The sequence below is a fragment of the Diadema antillarum genome, unplaced genomic scaffold (assembly GCF_040938485.1).
Source record: "Diadema antillarum isolate AM-2024a unplaced genomic scaffold, OU_Dant_1.0 scf00000119, whole genome shotgun sequence".
In the NCBI taxonomy this organism is placed as follows: Eukaryota; Metazoa; Echinodermata; class Echinoidea; order Diadematoida; family Diadematidae; genus Diadema; species Diadema antillarum.
In genome coordinates, this window is record NW_027271008.1 from 961,516 (window position 1) to 982,416 (window position 20,901).

Sequence of the window (20,901 nt, forward strand, 5' to 3'; positions counted from 1 at the left end):
TGTAAACAAACAGTATGACGCATATCCTTTATTCTATGTAACCCAGAGTCTAGAACAGTGTCGAAAGGATTGTTTGATTCTCAAGCACCAGATGTATATTCTATCACCTGTAATAACACCTTACATAGTACATCGTGCAATGAACAGCTGACAAACTATCCTATTCATGTAATTCAGATTTTAGACTTTCGAAAGGACTTTCTGATTCTTAAGCATGATGCAGCTATTGTATCACCTTTCTAAGCACCACAGTATAACGGACAAGTTTGCCACACCTAGGGATGCATATAACACCTCATTTTCCATTTTTTCACCATCGCTTTGACAGAGTAGAGACTCAAGCAATTCTTATCATACTATCTTGTTTGTGAGACAGCAGCTGGAAGCAATGACTTTTTTTTGGTTATTATTATCATTCTTAGCAAATTCAATCAATATTCAATCTGCAGAAATGAAATCTGATGCAGATTGCAAAACTGTGGTTTAGCTAACGGCAGTGAGCCTATAGGAGGAATAAAATTTGTGTAGAGATTTCCCGTAATTGGCGCATGATACTGCGTGCTGGCTGAAGACAACGCCGAGAAAAATATCGTTTTTGTAATGTGCACGGATAATAACTGGAACAGCCTTACTGATACCTGCGCACAGGAAGTAAAATGTGAGATGTTTGTTGCAAGTATGAGGGAATAACTCACAATTCTTTTCAAGCTTTTCTCACCAGATAGGTTTCAATTATTGACGTAGCTTATCAAACATCTTTTTGATCAGCGGAAAAGAAGAGTCCCAACATAATTTCAGCAATTCACTCCACGGTCTCTCGAGGTAAATCAGATTACTGCAAGTAGATCAGAGATCTAGAATCAATTTAAAGAAAATGGCATGTCAAATACCAGAATGTGTGTGTGTGTGTGTGTTGTGTGATTATACTATATGGACTACCAATTGCATCATGACCGTTTAAGCACTTTGTAATTACTACTCCCACGTGATGAAAGACAATGGACAGTGCATGATGGAAATGACGATTTTGCAGACAACATACACTAGCGACGCATTTTGTGCATATATATGTGTGTTCTTCCACACAACGTCAACATACCCTCAGCAATAATACAAACTTTATCAGCACTTGCTGTCAGCAATAAAATACATCATTAAAAAACACACACACACAGAGATTAATTCTACTGTGTATATACTTCATCTTGCCCTAGTCTAATCATTGTAATTAGTGTTTTATGTAACAACATACAGAGAAAGGGAAGAACATCTAATTTTGTCAGCCGTCTCTGCATAAGCATGAAACTGTTTCTCCACGAAGTAATATAGCACATGACTTCCGGACGATATCGCTGGAGTTGTTGTTGGTGTTTTCTTTTAAACTTGGTCGTGAAAAAAACTTCGTTAATCGTCGCCAAACTGTGGAAAGTGCGATAGAGGGAAGAGTGGGGAGAACAGGGACAAGGTAATTATGTGTGACACATGCAAGTACAGGTGTGTAGTGTGTACCATGGGATGCAAAGTGCGACGCGCACTCCTCGCACTGCACTTCACGCATTTTGACCGTGCCCTTGGAAGAACGTGACGGGGACACAGGGCACCGAGCCTTATACTGATGAGTATTTCTCGACTTTCTCTCTCTCTCTCGTTTTAAGGGACAAGACAAAGTAGAACATAACATTACTATAAAGTCCTGTCACGCATATATATGTTCTTACATAATTATGTGCATATGTAGGGGTACAGACTTTAGCGGTGGCCCAGGGCCACTGAAAATGATGTCAGGCCACCAAATTTCCAAAATTCTTTCATTTAGTCACCCGTTCGGCCGCCAAAAGTCCAAATGATTTCTATATTTCCTTTTATTTCGGGCCACTACCTTTCTTTTTCTGGCGACCAAAATTTTGAACTCATAGATTTTAGTGGCCCGAAGGTAGTGTCGGTTTTGCAGCTGACGTTTTGAGTACAAAACATTTCAGGTGGGGGTATCTCTGTCTAGTTTGCTTCCAAGATTCTTCTACATTTTCTTATCAACATCCGCCTTAAATCCTAAGGACGAAACATAATCTCGTACCTGAAGCATTAGATTTGAAGCATTCTCAAGATTTTAGCCGAAGGGGGTGAAATGGAAATCGTTATTGCGAAAGGTGCCATATCCCGACAAGGGGACACCGCGTGAAACTCGAGCTGAAGGAATGGTGGTCAATCTGAATCGATCTGCCCAAATTCGACGTGAAAGAGGTTAACCCGACCCGCCGTGGTCATCACGTGGAACTGAACCCTCTGAAGTTCACGCTTTAAAGGAAGAATTCCTTAAACAGCGCGGAGCATCATTATATAACAAAATAAGAATCATTCTACATGATAATTTCTCTCTATTTAATCTGATTTCATTTCAGTTTATATCATGTTTATATTGTCATTTTCATTTTCAACAAAAAAAAATTGTTAATATATAAATATACAAAATCATATTCGAAATATGTCAAAATATATAGTATATAAGAACAATATTATGATGACAGTTTCTGTCTGATAACATCGCTGATAAAAAGATGAAAGATGTGACACCGTATAGTGGTCATTGGCTCTTGCGTCTGTGACGAAATTAGGGATAGATAATTATTATGCAGATATGCAAATTAGGGATAGATGAATATTAGGCAGATCATAGGTGCCATTTCTCAAGCTTTGTTACAAACATTCACACTCTCACTTGCACTTATGATTAGTGGCTAGCAAATGATAAATACGTTTACTTGTTTGTTATGCTTCTTTTGTTATGTTATGGGATCTCTTCTCGCACTTCTTTTCCACAGTTTATATCTATATGCAGAGTATAGATACCAGGCTATAGTGATTATAATTGGAGCAATAATAAAGATAAACATATTACAAGTGACGTAACTGATTGTGGTATTGTGATATTATGATGAGTAATGTCTGTATGATCGATAATCCTAAGGGATAATGTATAAAACTGCTGCCCAGCTCGAAAGACTGCTACGTAAAATGTAATGCGAAGGACGTTAGGTGAATAACTGATATAAATTTTTTGTCTAAATCGTATCATTATATCATATCGTTAATATTGCAATGATAACAACTGTTCATCCGCTCACAGCATGTGGTTTATCTGATCTCCAAACCTGCATTAGAGAAGAATTTGCTATATCCCCAAGTATTTTTGCCTTCTTTTTTTTCTCTCTCTCTCTGTTTTGGTCGTTTGTTGCACCCGTGCTCCTCATCTTAATCTTTACACTCGATTTTAATACTGAGACCTGCGCTCAACAAGCTTGCTTTTACGTAGGTTCCATCATATTTCTTTCAGATTAATACTTTCATAGATTGACCACCATGTTCTAGATATGTTTGCAATATTCTATTGTGCTTCTTAGCTGTACATAATGTATCATTTTATTTTGGTATACTTGATGTCTTTTTCACTGAGATATATGAAAATGAATTGAAATTGAAAAATGAAAATTGAAAATTTTCTTCTGCTTTTTTGAATGTAGTACATTCATTATTATTGACCACAAACATGTATTAAGTATAGATTATTATTTACGCAACTGCATTGTTTTCATAATCAGCGTCTTGCTATACACAATAAGTTACGCTTAAACCTTTGACTATTTCGCAAGTGGTGCATTCTAATCACTGATTGAATGTATTCATTCGAAATAAGATATCTCCTGTATGAAGGCTGTGTTTCAAGCATAAAGTATATAGGATGACTGCTATGACCACGCTCAAGCATTAGGACACACATTACTACAATAGAGTGCTCCTTTCTCAGTGGTTCTATGATCATACTATGTTGAATTGCTTGTACAGTTGTAAGCGTCAATGTCCTGATGTACTACTATTGAGCACCTTCATGGGGCCCTCAGACACCTGAAGTAGAGTTTGTGATAGAAAATCTGCCATGCATGCTGTTTAGCTGCATTGATAACTGCCAGCAGTATTTTCTAGAGGTTTTTTTATCCTCAAGTACTACGACGTTTATGAGAAATCAAGACGTCTCATCTTTTCTGATGTAACATTTCAAAAATGAAGACGGAAAAGCGGTACAAGAAACAAATAACGTGCCACACACACATACACACACACGTTGTGATAATAGCGATGTATGAAATGTGCACATGAATAAAGTCATATCATTTGTGTATGTGTGTGTGTGTGTATGTGTGAGTGTGTGCGTGTACTTCTGTGTATTTAATGTGTGCATCTTGCATTGTGGAAATGTGTATGTGCATTTGTATTCATAAACATGATTGTTTTGCAAGAATTCCCGACTGACTGTCATTTCATCCGTTCCTGCATGGATGGATGGCATTACGTTTAAATATATTCGATACTTTCTGATGGGAATTCGCTTATCGTTTGGGAGGAGGAATGCAGAACGAATTTTACATTAGGCATAGCAGGACGATCAGTAACAGTCATGATAAATCCAAATGGTGTCATATAATAGTCTCATCAGAAGTCGTTCTCGAACAAGGACTGCATCAAAATCGCGTTCAGGTGTATCGCTTTAGTTTCCGTAACTATAATAGCATGTGTAGCACTTTCGTCAAGAGAGGGGGAGACCTAATAGGTACTAATATAGTTACACGCAAATTGTACCCCATTTTAGCACTTTAACTGATTAAAATTTAGCGCCGTACTTCTTACATCTAAATGAATATATAGACGGAAAAGAAAGATTATCGCCATGGAATGAGAGAGCCCCCCCCCCCCCCCCCCCGAGTCAAAGGATCACGGAAACTATATCTACTCCAGACGAAATTAACAGAAATGTGATAATGCAAAGCGAGGCCTGCCACACAAAGGCCGCGGTCTCACCTGTGGAGAAGTCATGAAAATGCAACACCAGTGTGCACTTTCGAATGTCAAGGCTGAATTTCGAACCGCCACATGCACATTTATAGTAGATAGTCAATTTCTTCAAGATCTTTCCTGACAATTCGAAATTTTCTCCCCCCAAAAGACAGCCGCGTGTTTCAATGGATTATCTTGAAATCTTATCCTGATGAAAGTCGAGCTTTTTTCCGGGACGCTACGTGTAAGGACACGGTCATTGTAACTGAGAGCTCTCGCTGGCAGGGGAAAAAAAAATCGTGACTTGATCTCGGGAAACACTTGATCCTCCTACGGGCTCCGATAATTGGCTGAAAATCGGACAGGGCGCCACTCACGCCGCATTGGTGTTATTCCGTTACGCCAAGGTGTTTGTGTGGGTGTTTGCGAGGGCGTAGGTGTGTGGGGGTTAAGGGTGTGCGCACGGTGAAAATAAGGAGGGGTGGGGTTAAGGGAAATTACGATTGTCTGCATATTGAATGAACGCGTGCATTTCTGTCGAAGGGGAGTCTTGAGGGTATAGTGCAAATTGAATTCAAGATTTCCTAGTAATCAGGAACACTTCAAATTTGGATTGAAATAGTAATCTGAATAAATCACTGTTTGAGCACGAAACATCCGCCATCGAATTATATTAAGTATCATGTCTTTGATGGAACAAATATATTTGCATTAAAGAGAAGTGGTTAGATGGAATCTCGTTCACCAAATTGTAACATAAAAGTGCACACTTTCACTCTGCGCTCCTTGTAAAAGACCCCCAGAGGGAAAAGCCTGTTCAGAAGACTACGGCTTTCTTGCAGAACTCACAATGCAGAATTACCGCGGCGCGAACTATCGATCAACCAGCACGTGGTATCGATTTGTATCTAGCGGTATCGAAGGTGATACTTTCCCCATGGTTGATGTGAACTCGCTTTTAACATTTGGCTCTTTCTCCTTTTTATGTACAGTTGGTTTAGTTTGGGATTGGACGACACTCTGGTGTTACCTAGTGTGCTCTTTTATAGAGAACAGTGTTGTGTTTTCACAATGTAACTTTAATATCTCAAGGGATATGATTTTTCTGTTAAATTTACCCACGTGTTCAGTGTGCAAGATGATTCTATAGGTTTCTTCTGATCAAAAAGAAGAAAAGTCTTTTAAGAATGTATGCTTGATTGCGCGCAATTTACATAATAACATCATTTACTTGATTGCTCTGAGTAAATCGAATGATTGACCAATCAGTAAGGGTGATGAAGATAATGTTGTTGGTAATAAGCACAAGAGCCGTAGATAGGCAGGATACCTTTAATGGTCTGTGATGTAAAGACTATACATGGATGTCAGTAATCACGTATCCGATTGAAATATCATCATCATTTAGCATCTCGCTCTCCTCCAAGATCGTCTGGGACGCTTTAATATCGATCTGCCGGGAGTTTCCTCAACCGTGATTTGATCATTATCTATGATATTCCTATTATGCTTTCATTAACGTCAATCGAAATTTGCTCCGCGCTCTCCCGCGCTCTCTCCCCGCCAAACACACTCTGCCAATATGCTCCAAAATGACGTTCTTGTGTGTTATGTGTTTTTTCAATCTCGAAAAGGCAGCGCTGGCGTCATTGATTGCGGTGACAGTGCTGCGGGGATCGAGTTATGTAGATGTTATTAGATCATTGTGGATACACTTAATCTAGTAGAAAAGAGGTTAGGCAAATACAGCGGTTACGTTATTGGTCTTACTGGAAGGGGTGACAGTGACTTTTAAAGGGTACGAATGGCTTGCGACATGAAAACAGACATTCAAGGAGGAAACGAGGCTTCAAGAGGGATTCGATAGAACTCGGGGAGCAGTAATAAAAAGTGGTCAGCGCAGAATGCTTTGAGGCTCATAACAGCACGAAGTCTCAATACATGAACACAGTGATCTTCATGGTGTATGCCCATGTGCAAGTTGTGGAAACTGTAAAGCGTTTTATTGGTATAACATTATCAGGATTTGAAACGAAACAGTATATTACCAGTTTAAAACAGTATATGTAAATCTATGTGCACACCTGCTAGTTGTTTATATCCGTGGGGAAAATTTTGACATTTTGTAGTGCAGAAGGCAGATACATTCAAAATAAACTCCTTTTTTTGTTTGTTTGAAATACGAGGTTGATAAGATTAACTAATTCCCCTTTTTATATAACTTTCATCATCGTATTATTTATTACAATTTTAAGGGGCGACAGATATGTGTATCACTTTATTTGACTCCTTTCTATCGTATTCTTCTAGTGAACATTAATCGCTTTCATCTTCAAGGACGTGAACTCTTTAACCCTCAAAGACATTGACGAACACAAAAACAATCATTGAGTAAGACTGATGATATCCGTTCTAGACTCGCATGACCTGCTATGATCACAGTTTAACACATTGGGTTGTGACACAAAACTCGAATTCTCACCTACAACAAAGCGACGGGCGGCTATTCGAAGGCATTATTGGGTCAACCTCCTGCAAAAGGCATCTTGAGCGATGAAATTTTAATCATAATTTCTCGACTGAACGTCATGAGACCAATGGCGGGATAGTGGCCCGTCTGACTGAGAGGAGTACACGGAGCTAAATCCATGGCGGATGACCTCAAGTTATCTACGTTTGAAGCTGTGATCCAGTATTTTTTATGTTGACATTGATGGCTCCTCAGCATCCTCCAACAAAGGGTTACAGTTCGTTATTCTAGAGGTTTATCATTCCTAAGGTTCGTAATTCTGAGAATAAACATAATACGGTTCGATATTCTGAAGGTTCATGAATCCGAAAACAAAATAAGGTTCATAATTCCGAAGATTGGACTTTTAAAAAAAATGGATTAACGAATTTTACGTCATTTTGGGACAAAAGAAACTTCGGAATAACGAATATTATTTTATTTTCGGATTAACGAAGCTTCGAAATAACGAACCTTATACTATTTTCGGATTAACAAAACTTCAGAATAACGCCTCGAATGTTTAGATTAGCAAACCATATTTCATATTCGGATTAGCGATCATCCAGATGATTTCATACGGAATTGTATGTTTCGGAATTATACGAACCTTCAGAATAACGAATCTCACTTCATTTTCGGATTAACGAACCTCCGAAATAACGAACATCATCCATCTGCCATGATCAAGCACACTGTCCCTGAGTCAGTGGGAGTGCTGTCAGCAAGGACAATGTCTAGCTACGAGGTGGTCTTTAAAGCAAAGTCACTACTGAATAGAAACCTCTGAAAATGTATATCTTCACAAAGCAAGGTAAATCAAATTACACACACAACACAATTTCGTTAAAAAGTATAAAATATTTTTGCTATGTTTAGCATCCCTCAAACTTCAGATATTTATCTCTGTGTTTTCTGGGCACAACTCGTACTAAACCTAATAAAGTACCTGCCTTCTTCTTATTTCACCAATCATTCCAAACATGGAAACTAATGAATTCATGTATTTCTTGATTGAATAATTGATTATCTTTATAGTAAATGAAAACAACCAAATATATTAATTCAGTTTGGTTTGCTTTTACTTTTCACTCATTACGTTACAGATATCTCTTTGAGTTTATAATTTGAATACAATCGTATAAATATAGTTTATAATTTTATACACATATGATAGAAATTATTGAAGAAAAAAAAATGACCCGCATTCCCTGTTTATACATATCATCTGATACATTGATATTATCAAATGTTTACCTTACAGCCAATACTTCACAATAAACATCATAATAAAGAGTCGAAATGTATAACCTCTAAGATGAAGTCATTCCCTGGGTCTTCACTGGATCTCCAAACTTCAGGAATTATGGAATTATTCCGTTGATTGATTTAGATCTCAGTTATAGTGTCACCCTTTAGGTTTGTTCTTATCTTTTTTTTTTCAATGCCGTGGATGACCTCAAAATCGTACTGAAAATTCACACTTAAACATGTTGGATTAATAACGTAATCCATGATATCGCCTAGTTATATGTGAAAGCATTTTCCATGCGGTTTCTGGCATTTGCAATCACACGGAAATTTGTATTCAAACCTGAATAATAATGATAATCATCTAGAGCTTGCTTCATCAAATATCAATGCAGATCATTCAAATCCAATTACAGTAAAGGTATGAAGACCAAAAAAAAAGTCTTTAAGGAGAGTAACGAAGTTATGCTGGTTTCCAAATGAGTATTGCTCGTATTTTTCTGATTCATCTTGATATAATGCAATCATATAAGATTATTAATGAACTGATATCAAAGCTTGCGCGCGTATTCAATTTAGATGTGGTGAATTCTCCGAAAATGTTTCGAATTGTTCGCACGATTGTACCGAGGGAATCATCTGGTCATACCCGTTACGGTTTGAGCAAGCGCAAACAGCAGGCCTATAGGAAAGAGCTCATTTTATACACCTATTATCGAATTGACTCTTTCACGATTTGCATGGCCTACTGTGCTTTATTTTTTTTTTAACGATGAAAGCAATGCATAATTAATGACGACAATGCGGGCCGAACAAGCATTTGGCGAGCGAGGCGAAATGAATGTGTGACGAACATCTTCTTGTGAATCATGGAACTTGCAGGCAATCCCATTAAAAACCCTTTCAGCATGCACGACGTACTGTTATTAGGATCCATTCATAAACACGTTGATTTCCCTCGGGGTCCACACAAGAGAAACTGGTACATTTAGATGCACACTTTAGATTCATCTGTTGTCATATTCCTACACCTCGATTTCTTTCAAGTTTTCGCATATAGATTTGTGAATTAGCATTCAGCTGAAAAACAAGTCATCAGAAGGTCACATCGAAATCCAACGTGACATGATTCATTTCTATAAGAATTCTGATATCATCAGTTTACACAGTTGCCAAACTATCTGTGACATGCGTTCACTCTCCTATTAAATGCTGTCTTCGCAAACACACACACACACACACACCAACACACACATCCCAAACGGAAAATGCAAACTTTTGTTGGACATGTCCTTGGGTTTCAGTGCGTATATACGTGCTGGCTTTATTCAAAGTTTCATTTAAAGGGACATTCCAGATGATTTTCATAATTTCACATCATGTGGTACATAAATCGACAACTCCATGTATAGGTTTGTGGAATTTATTGTGGTGCTTGAGCAGAGAAACAATACTTTGAAAAACCTTAAACAAATTACACTGAACAAGGATGATGACATAGGAGGTTCACATATTTCAGAAATGTAGCAGTGTAATTCCATTACAATACCGCTTGCTTGCGAGTTCACCTGTGTATAATCTATGCATGCCTTCTTCTTTTGTTCTGCTTCCTTGAGCCCCAACTCATGCATTCTTATGGTGACTCTGCCATGTCATCATCCTTGTTCATTGCAATTTGTTCTAAATTTTGAAAAAATATTCTCATTCTTCATCCCAATTATCACGAATTCAGAAAGTCTGTCCTCACTATAACTAATTTATAGTTGTTCAAATGTAAAAATCTGAAAATCATCCAGAGGTCTCCTTTAATTTGTGTTTAGACGTGCGTTGGTAATATTAATGACCAAGAAACTGTCAGGGAAGACTCCGAGGAAAAACTGAAAATCAACGAAATCGAGAGACCATGCGTGAAAATCACAAAGCATAAACTTATCTTTCATTAATAATATAAGATCAGAAATTATTTCTATTTGTCGCCTGTTTGATATAATTTGGCTTATTATCATATCTTCCCTGACAGAAAGATATTTGAATTAAAGGCTTAACAAAAATATCGTGTTTATGGCGCATGTCAATTATAATCAGTGAAGTGATTAAAAATATCATTTCTCATTATTATGCTTGCGTGATTGTGTTCAACATCAAATTAGCAATGGTGTAAGCAATTTCCACTCAGGACTATACTCTGTTGCATTGATACCTTTTGTGTAAACAATTTGTCCATCACGGTGATTACACTATCTCATCAACTGCAATCTTCATAACTCATTACTATATAGGTATTCGTTTTGGTTTCAGAAAGGACAATAATTATTACGGCTTTGCAACAGTTCCATTGTTTGTTTGTCTATAGAGACCTGTTAGGGGTTATTTTCCGAGATATCTGCATGTTAACAACGTTGGTGTGAATCGTGGCGCTGGAGTGCGCTTTAATCGATGTTCCTATGAAAGGAATATATCGCTGCACCATCTGTAGTAGAAAAGCGGTGACGATCACATGGGTGGATTTTTTTTTCGCATCACAATTCCAACACCGACTCAGATATAATGCAAAAAGAACATCAGAACAGGACAGACATTTTCATTGTTGTATAGGCCCACCGCGGTCGTTCTGGCTCACGTAACTACGCATGTAGTGCAGCGTACGGCTTCTGTCGCTGTCCAATGTTATCAATCATTAATATCATTATGTACCAAAATATCGACAGGTTAATATTAACAGAGCAAACAAGCGCTGCACCGAGGCGAAGGGACAAGGTACAATCTAACTGTCAGTCTATTATGCATTGCTGCAATAAAAACAAACATAAAAAATAGTAAAAATCTGACAACATATCAATATATTTCTTTTAAAAAAAGTATTTACATCTTGAGATCTGGCGTAAATGGAGCAAATTGTATAGACAACCAAATGATATATTTATGTGTGAATTATGATGAGATAATTTCTTTTACACTTATCATAAGGTCCTGACATCAAACAGTACATCGTGTAGGGATGCCTGCAGTACAATCATAGGAAAAAAAACAGAAATGCAGACCGACAGGTCCACTTAATTTTCGGTGAAAGAGGTACACACGGTCAGTGCTTGCACAAACAGCTTCCGAATCAAAACCGGCAACGGATACCACACGATGGTGTGTATACACATTAATATCATCTGTACACAAGAACGCATGCTATACACACACACACGATCTCCCCGCCGCTGTCGCTGTGGCTTAATTTACACCATACCACTATTTTCGCAGAAACGCGAGAGACCCTCCCCATTTCATTGTACCTTTTGTGTGTCTATCAGCTGTAATCTGCGCGGGCAGGTTGACGACGAGACTGTATTCACACAGAAAACCCGAATCTTGAATGCAAAATTCCAATAATTTATGAGAAAATGGAAGTTAGATGATCTATGGTTTGGTTTTGATCCTGATTATTTGACCGTTTGTCTTGGAGCAAAACGCTATGTAAAAATCTTAACAGACATAATCTATTATAGCCAGGGACGTTTCTTTTTTTTTCACGGTATAAAATTATTGTATATTGAAAATACACCCGCGTAGTCATAAACGGAGAATGTTGAACGATTATTATATCAATGTAGCTAACGTTCAATCCTTGAAGCGACTGGATACAACTTGCACAAGAAAAGATAACAAACTGACATCTTTGAAGCAAGACTAACAGAGAACATCGTCTCAGATTTATAGAAAATTGTCCTGTCCTCCCCCATCCGCTTCTGAAACGAAGTTATCACTCACACGCAATATTTGACACAGGTGGAGTAAACATGCGATTGTTTCTTCGTGCAATAGGTCATTTCAGATATCCGGTTTAACCTGGTTTGCTTAGCGCAGTAGCTATACGTCATGATTCTTACTTAAAAAGAGGTATCCAGGAGGATTTCATCCAACTGTACATAATACTTGATGCATTCCGAAGCTTGAAATCAAGTGTGCGTGCATTATGGCTTAACAAGAACTATACTTGTTGCTAAGGCAGGGAAGACTCTGCAATGTCAAACCGTCTTCTTTGATTTATGGGTAGAATTTTGAATTGGCAGTAAACCGTTCCACAGCTTTCGATCTTGGACATTAGAAGAGAAACAGATTTATTCAACATTACTTTCGAGGTCTTGCTCGTGCAAATCATAAACAGCCTTAAGTGTCATTAGAGAGGGAATACTGGATTTTTTTTTTTTTTCAAGCCATATCAGAGAGGAGTACAATTTTCAAATAAGCTACGTGCTCTTCATAACCTCCGCTGACTACAGATCGTATTTTGCATTCCTTCTAGAGTATTATATTTCTCTCTTTTTTCCTCACTGTGTCAGTGAAAATGAAGCAATTTTGCTTTTTATGGTGTCCAACCAATATTCACATACTCAGTTGACTCGTCTGACTACCTGTAGTGGTCTTCTACCTTGTAGTGAACTTCCTTTCGGCTTCCACGCATCGAATTCCCGCCACACGTATACACGATTATACACACACATACACACACACACACACACACACACACATACATACACACACACACCCTCACGCGGGCATACAGGTTCAATTCTTGGAAGATATGTTGTCGCTATGGCAACAGTAATGGCGCTCCCGCAAGAAGTGACATTTAGCTTCGTGCGAGACAAGCGGGAAGAATTTTTGATGCACCGAGCCATAAATCCATCGGAACACGTGGTAGCAGTATATGCCGATTGTCAGAATGTGAAGAACGAAATTGGAGCCCGTGTCATCACGTAGATGCACATAAAGCAGAACATTTCGGAAGAAAACGCTAAAATATCCGCAAAACTACTATCATCGAGGATGGCATTTGACACAAAATTTGTCTTCCATATTTGCACTTGTAGCTTTTTCACCGGGCTCGTGCCGTTTTCCCGGAGAAAGGAGCGTCTTCACTTGCTGATGTTTTTTCACATTCGTATCAGGCTCAACAGGTCAAATTATTGTATACGCCATGCTCCGATGAACCTGCGCTCGGCGCTAAAACGACTGAAGAGACTCTGTGTTTGTGCAAAAAAAACCCGCTATCAGGATATGTGTTGACGTGCATTCACACACTCACACCACACACGCACATATACAATATCATACGGATACAATTATAATCCTATATGGAAAATGCAAATCAATCAAATAGAGAAATTATGTAAATTGTATGCTGATATATTATTACGTGTGTGTTTGTGTGTGTATGTACATAATTATGTCAATTATATCGGATTTTTCTCTTTAGCGAAACAATATTTCAGGACTCTTCGCGAGTAAGTCGTCGTGCATCCAGTTTCCCTTGCTTTACTATAACAGACAGGGAAAACGGTACATCCCGTTAGGAAAGAAATTAAATTCATCATTTTATCATTTATTTTTGCAGATGTTTGTCTTTACAAATCAAACGAAGAGAAGAGTAAGCAAGAACGCGCTAAAAGAAAGGGAAATGATGCACTGCAAATCAGCAAGAAAAAATATATAAATTCACCTGGTGCCCCTGCTGGAAAGAACACAGTGTCCCTCAGTTTGAAACACAGTGTGAAATGCAGTGTGAACACAGTGTGAAATGTAGTGTGAATACATTGTGAACAGTGTGAAATCTCTTCACACCGTTAAATTCGAGCGTTTTAACATTGTGAACACATTATAAATCATCAGTTCTCAAGCTGAAACAGAACATAACTATGTGAACACTCTGAAAAAGTACACCACAGTGTGAAATTATCTTCACACTGTTAAATTCGAGTGTTTTCACAAAGTCGACTATGTGAATACACTGCGGGACACTGTGTTCTTTCCAGATGACTTTAGGAAGAGGAAACTATTTTGAACCATCCGAATGTAGCTTTGATCACCTTTGTCGTCAGTTTGGATACCTTAAACTAGCTTTCTTGTTCAACTCGATTTAGCACCACCAACTGATGAGGCTTGTTATTCCGAAGGTTTACTGTTCCGAAGGTTCGACATTCCGAAAATGAAATAAGGCTCCTTGATCCGAAAATGAAAAGAAAGTGCGTACCAACAATTCGACCAGTCGGAATTACGAACCTTATTTTGTTTCCGGATTAACGAACCTTCGGGATAAGGAACCTTGTTGTTGTTTTTTTTTTTTCTTTTCGGATTAACAGACCATCGGAATAACGAACCATATGCTATTTTCGGATTATAACGAACTTCGGAAAAACGGCCTGTAAACCCCACCAGCATGCTATTTTCAGGGCTGCCAATATGTTCACATCAAGATGGGGGGGGGGGGGGCGTTTCATCAACGAGTTCGTCGGAGGTTTTCACCGACAAATTTGCTATCAGCCAATCAGACGCAAGGATTTCAGTAGCTTTTAACAGTTGTCAATGTAAATCACTGACAAAAAGTTACATGAAACGGTCCCCAGGGGAGTGTTTCATCAACGTTTGTCAGCGCTTTTCAGCAAAGTCCTTGGTTTTGACTGGATGAGATGCTCTGGTCACTGACTGTTACTATGTTGATTGTCAGCGCTGACAAACGTTGATGAAAACCCCCCCCCCCCCCCCCCAGGAAGATTCAAGAAAATTTCAGGTAGATGCTTGTGAGTTACATGCATCTACAACCTATCGATATGCAAAACTATTTCGAAAATCGGGGAGGTTTACCATCACTTTGTCAGGACATGAAAAGATGTTTACTATTTCAGGGAGTCACTTGCGAGTACAGTGTGTACTTTTTGTCTTTATGTAAAGAAAAAGGCAGTTATTGACGTCTTTATTGTAGGGTAGGTACATCCCTAATAGCTTTAAAGATAATAATCATTGTCATCATAGTGTGACAAGAAAGCACGATTGTCACGTACCAAAGAGAACATTATTGTGACGTGGCGGTACATCAGCTATATGCTCACTCAGTTTCCCCATCGATGTATTGCTTTCCGTTCACCGTTGTCATTCCCATGGGCTCTTTGTTCTCATGTTTTTCTTAAAAGTTGCTGGTTAAATGTTATAAAGACGCAAACATACATAATTCCACATACAAAAGAAACTCACATTGCAGTAACTTGACTTGCAGGTGTTTTTCGCGGAAAGAGCGATTTTCATCTCAAAGAAGATAATATCTCGTAACAGCACTCCCTACGAGGATGTTTTTTGTAAAGCTGTAAACTTTAACGACGATAAGGATCTGCTATATATGGCTATGCACACTCGCTTGTTGGGTGCACATAGAATTAAGAGAAAAACAAGCAAACTACAACAACACGGATGTCGATGATGACAATGATATAGTACAATATCAACAACATCAACGCTATTACTCCCGGACCCTGATTCTGCACCGTCCTCCCACTCTCACTACCTTTACCACCCCAAGGGTGTTATGACGAAAGTAGCAATAATGATAACAATAATGATATTATTACGACGTATGACGACAACAATGCTCACCTTTCTCAACCCACATCACTGACGCAGAGCAGAAAAACATAAATGTTTTTCAAAGCATTTAAATCCTCCGGGACAAAACCTCGGTTAAGACAACAATTGACACAGTTCTGACAGACCTGAAGTATTACCAACGGCTCATTAGCTCCATAGGTTTAGATAGAATGTTTGCCTTCAAAATGCTACAACTTGTTAAGTATCAAATTACGATTCTCAAGCGAATGTATACCATAGTGCGATCTCTATCATTTGGTTAGAAACCGGTGAATTGAGATGGAGAACTCTCATTAGAGTTAAGTAGGTTTTTCGCTTGCCTGTTCCCCACAGTACCCTAAAAGAGTTTTATGATAAAGGTAAAAGAAGACAAAAAAAAAGATTTCAATCACAGCAGTATATCTTATATGAATGACGTGTGTTTATATGTTTGCAATGAAAATATGTCGTATATCTTTCAAATTATTAAAGATGAATTTGCCAAACTGAAGTGGTGGTTCATAAATCCGAAATGATGTTCCATTCGGACTATATCTTACCCCACAGTGCCAATGAACTGAAAGTTCTACCTTTTTTGACAGTGTTTATCGTTTCTTGAGTACCACAAAACAGATAGATTCTCAAAGCAGACACCCTGACCTTGAGGCAGAGACAACCAATGAGTTTCTATCCCTCTAGAGATGATGCGTTAGTTCTCCCATCATGGGTTCTACCGGTAGGCTTGGAATTATTCCCTCATTGTCAACGACCTTCACGTAAATTGAGAAAATGTGATGTCATAGGAGTACTCGTCACCTGAAAATTTTCTGGCCGCCGAACGGTAATTCCGAAGAAAGGCTGATGTGACAGTCAGCTACTGCAGCTTGCGAGTATTTGGCTGTTGAACTGGTCTTTGCTGATATACCCTCCGCGCTTTATCAAACAAGGACGACCACCGACATGTATCCGTAATCATCAAACAAGCAGAAGTACAAAAAACACAGGTCTGTGAGATTATAAACCTCCATAATATATTTGTACGTATATGTTATATATATCCTCTTTTTCCCGAAAGATCATTCAAGTGCATATCCTATAAATATTGTAGCTGGAATAGGTTTTCATATCAATACCTTTTACAGACTCGAAACGGAAACAGAAAACGGAAACAGTAAAGTCATGAATCAATTGCAGCAATTTGGCTCGTGATCAAACCTACATGTTACAAAGTTGTAAAGTAAGTTCATCTCCAGAATGCAAAACTTTCCGCAGGCATATCATGGAAAAAAAATTATTGCGCGCAAGCATTGACAGCAACGCTTTAACTTTCTTTTCCTTTTAATTGCACGCGCGCACCTCCACACGTGCATATATATATATATATATATATATGAAACTTAAAAGCTACAAACACGTAAAGATAGACTCGTACTTACAATGACACATTATCGATAAAGTCTGTTGGAAAAATGATGAATGCTGATTGAATGAACTGGTTATGATAGAGATGAGGAGGATACTGGAGGCGTCAGGAAAACCGGCTTTGGAAAACACATGACATTACAGGTGCAAAAGCTTAAATATTTTTCTAATTTGTTTCTTACCTCTATTCAATTCCGAAGCAGTTGTCAAAACGTTGGCCCGAGCAATGATGAGGATCACGGATGTTTTCTATGAAAACACTGTTATAATGATTTTTATGAGCATCGATAGGTGTGAGCTTGATACTTATGAACCATAATATTCTGAATGAATGAAAATGAAGAACTAATGCGATATCCCTCTGACAATAATTGCATCCCCCTGTCGATTGCCGGGATGTTTTCCGAGAACAAGAAAGCACTGAATTCAGTTCTGTTTTAGTCCGACAAGAAATTCCCCTGTTTTCAATCACGCAGACGAAAACATATTAAAAGGATGCTGATGAAAAAAGAGAAAAATTATTACTCCAGCTGAAAACGGACAAGAAAGACGACCACAGTAGCAAAAGATCTCGACGATAAAAACCGCGACTTCGTGTGTGCCAACACGTTCCGTTCAATAGTACCTGAACTCTGTGCGGGGAAATCGGTGCGAGGGATCTCTAGCCTTCATACACGCGTGCAACATATTCCCTGTGTACCGGATCGAAACAAATTAGTATTGACGTCATGAGTCCCACACGTGACGATGTCCAATCAAACTTGTAGATTTGCCCCTCCGTTGAGCGCATGCGCAAGGCGATCTTTTTTCATGGCTATGGCACGCGCCGGGCAGTATCTATGAATGATGCATTGTAAGACCTGTCAATCATGGTGGAGATTGAATGGTTGTAATAGTCCGGCTTCTCGGGCATGTGCTGCTCTCCCTCTAAATTCAATTCGCTTTTCCCATGTGCTTTTAGTTTCAGAATTATATAATTGAGTAGGGGAATTCCTTCCGTTTAAGCTTTCAAATTAAGCATGAACATTATATCAAAACTAACAAGACATCACTCACAAACTCACATACACGCGCGCGAGCGGAAGGCGGAAATACACATCCCTTTTGCTTTGAGGAAATATCATAGAACATAATAGAGTTTTATCCTTGGTAAAATATTGGAAATAAAGCAGTCTTATCATGACTTCGTTACCAAACCCTTTTGCCCACAACACCTTAGTATGCTGAAGCCAACGTGTAAAGATTTTAGACTTATGTCATATTTCATGAAAGTATAATATCACTTCCTATTTCGATTCCCTGTACAAAAGCAAGACATTGATATATTTGCGATGTGGTATAGCTACACTACAGGCATTGAGTAATTTGCAATGAATCAAGGGACATTTCCCGGACACGCCCCTCTTTGGTCATTGACTGAAAATGATCCAAAACATTATTTTTTGTTTCTTCAAGGGGAATTCCCTGCCTTGAATTAAAAGATTGTCAGCAGAAGATATTATGTCATCACATAGACACGCATAGAATGATCAAAGTGCTGTGCTTTTCCTATTCTTTTTATGACGCTCAGACACTGACACGCTTACCACTGACATAAACTCATTACTTAAAATGACTATAAATACATACATCGCTTTTTACGATATTGACGCTTTCATAATACTAAATATGCATATATCTTTAATACAAATATTAACTATGCACTTGGATATACCTCTTGCAATAATTTTTGATGACATGAAACACTGATAATTATCGGTATTTCTTGGTCTTGGTCTTTCTTTTGTTCGTCAGCTTCCTTTTAATCCATGCCTTTTGTTTTGTGGCGCATTTCAGACGAAAAAAAAAATGAATAGAATTACAGTTAGCTCAAAAGATATCCTAAATGAACTCACCAAGTCATTGCCTATAAGTGCACACACACACCATCACACGCACGCACACACACACACACACACACACACACACACACACAAAGCCAAAACCAAGAAGATACGAATGTGTTCAGGCGAAAAGATGACCTTTATTCTACAAGCAGGAAAGATGCGAGTTTTTATTTTCTAAATGTGGTGCTATTGAATTCTATTTTTGCCTTTTCTTCATCGTGATATCACTTTAAGTCTCGTGTTGCTACGGGTTTGAGACAAATTTGGGGAATATTCTTTAAAGGGAGTATCAACCTTGGTGCCCACAGATCGCTTACCCTGTTTGAACAGAATGTTGATATCCCACCCGCCTAAAGATATAATAGGCTGGAGGTATGAGCTCCTCGTGAATCGAAATATAGAGATGATATCTTTTCTCTCTTTTCCTTTCTCTCGCACTGTATCAGGACAACATAAAAAGAGGGGGTTGGCGCTATAACAGTATACACCATATATGCCAATGCAGATAGCACTATATTTACATGAACCACTTATCTGTTTACTCCGGTGATAATGCCATCACGGAGACAGTATGCCATTGTGTGTGTGGTGTGTGTGTGTAGTAGTAGTAGTGTACGTGTGTATGTGTGTGAGTGTGTGTGTGTGTGTGTCTGTGCGTGTGTGTGTGTGTGTGTGTGTGCGTGCGCACGTGTGTTGTTATCTTCCGTGTTTAAAGATGATGTGCTATATATTTACCACTACAATCTATCATCACCATCTGCCCATATGGCCGCAGGAAACTTATTTCCCAGTGTGAAACATCTGCAGGCACGGACGAAAGACGGAAGATCAGTACACAAGCACGCTCACGCTCACACCAACACAAAGAATCAATCAAAAGAATTCTTAACAGTTTTGGCACATTACTTCCTGTATTGAATTTGTACACTCCTCAAAACAGAAAAAAAAATATATATATATATCACCCTCCTTGGCACTTTTCAAGAAAATGGCTCCAATAAACGCGAAGCAAGTGAAAAGAATAATCACAGTGAGCTAAATCGCATCTTCATTATGAAGTCTTCCTGTTTCTTCTTCTTCCCTTTAGTTTTTATATCGTGATAGAATGCGATATATCCCTAGTTAGTCTCTTTAAAAAGAGTTCATATGTAGCGTTATATTATATTGTGATATCATGTAACGTCGAATCTATGTGTTCTGAAATTTTGTTCACAAGTCATTCGTTCTGTACGTTTTACTTCAATAAAGTGTTTACGTTGAATAGTTAATGTTCTGTTTAAAAAAAAAATATTGTTACATGTTTGAACTTGAATTTGATGTGATATTATCCGGAAAATGCAAGTAGTGATGACATAACCTACCAACTGCGAAATATTGTTAGAAATGGGAAGAAAAATCAAGTCAGAAGACACTGGTAGGAAGACAATAATCAACCACAGAGCTCTGTCTCTATATACCTGAGCACTGCAGCGTTCCGCCATATCGTAACGACCTTGCCCTCCATTGTTTCGCCCTGGATGGTCATAGAATGTAGCGACGAGTTGTTTTTTTTTTTTCTCTCTCCATCTCCTGTAAAGTCATGGATTGTACGAGATTGTTGGATCATATCATCATCATCTT

The 20,901-nt window shown here is 38.4% G+C and overlaps 1 protein-coding gene across 2 annotated transcripts in view; it reads right to left on the minus strand.

The window, feature by feature from the left end:
* The window catches only part of LOC139719993 (uncharacterized), a 68,326-nt gene that overhangs the window by 28,172 nt on the left and 19,253 nt on the right, over window positions 1–20,901 (minus strand). Inside the window, exon 1 of one of the 2 annotated variants that reach the window (XM_071631368.1) lies at window positions 17,578–17,983. The exons of the other annotated variant lie outside the window; for it this stretch is intronic. The gene's annotated coding sequence lies outside the window, so the exon portion shown is untranslated. Of the gene's footprint in view, window positions 1–17,577; window positions 17,984–20,901 lie in introns of those variants that run through there. 2 annotated transcript variants of the gene reach the window in all.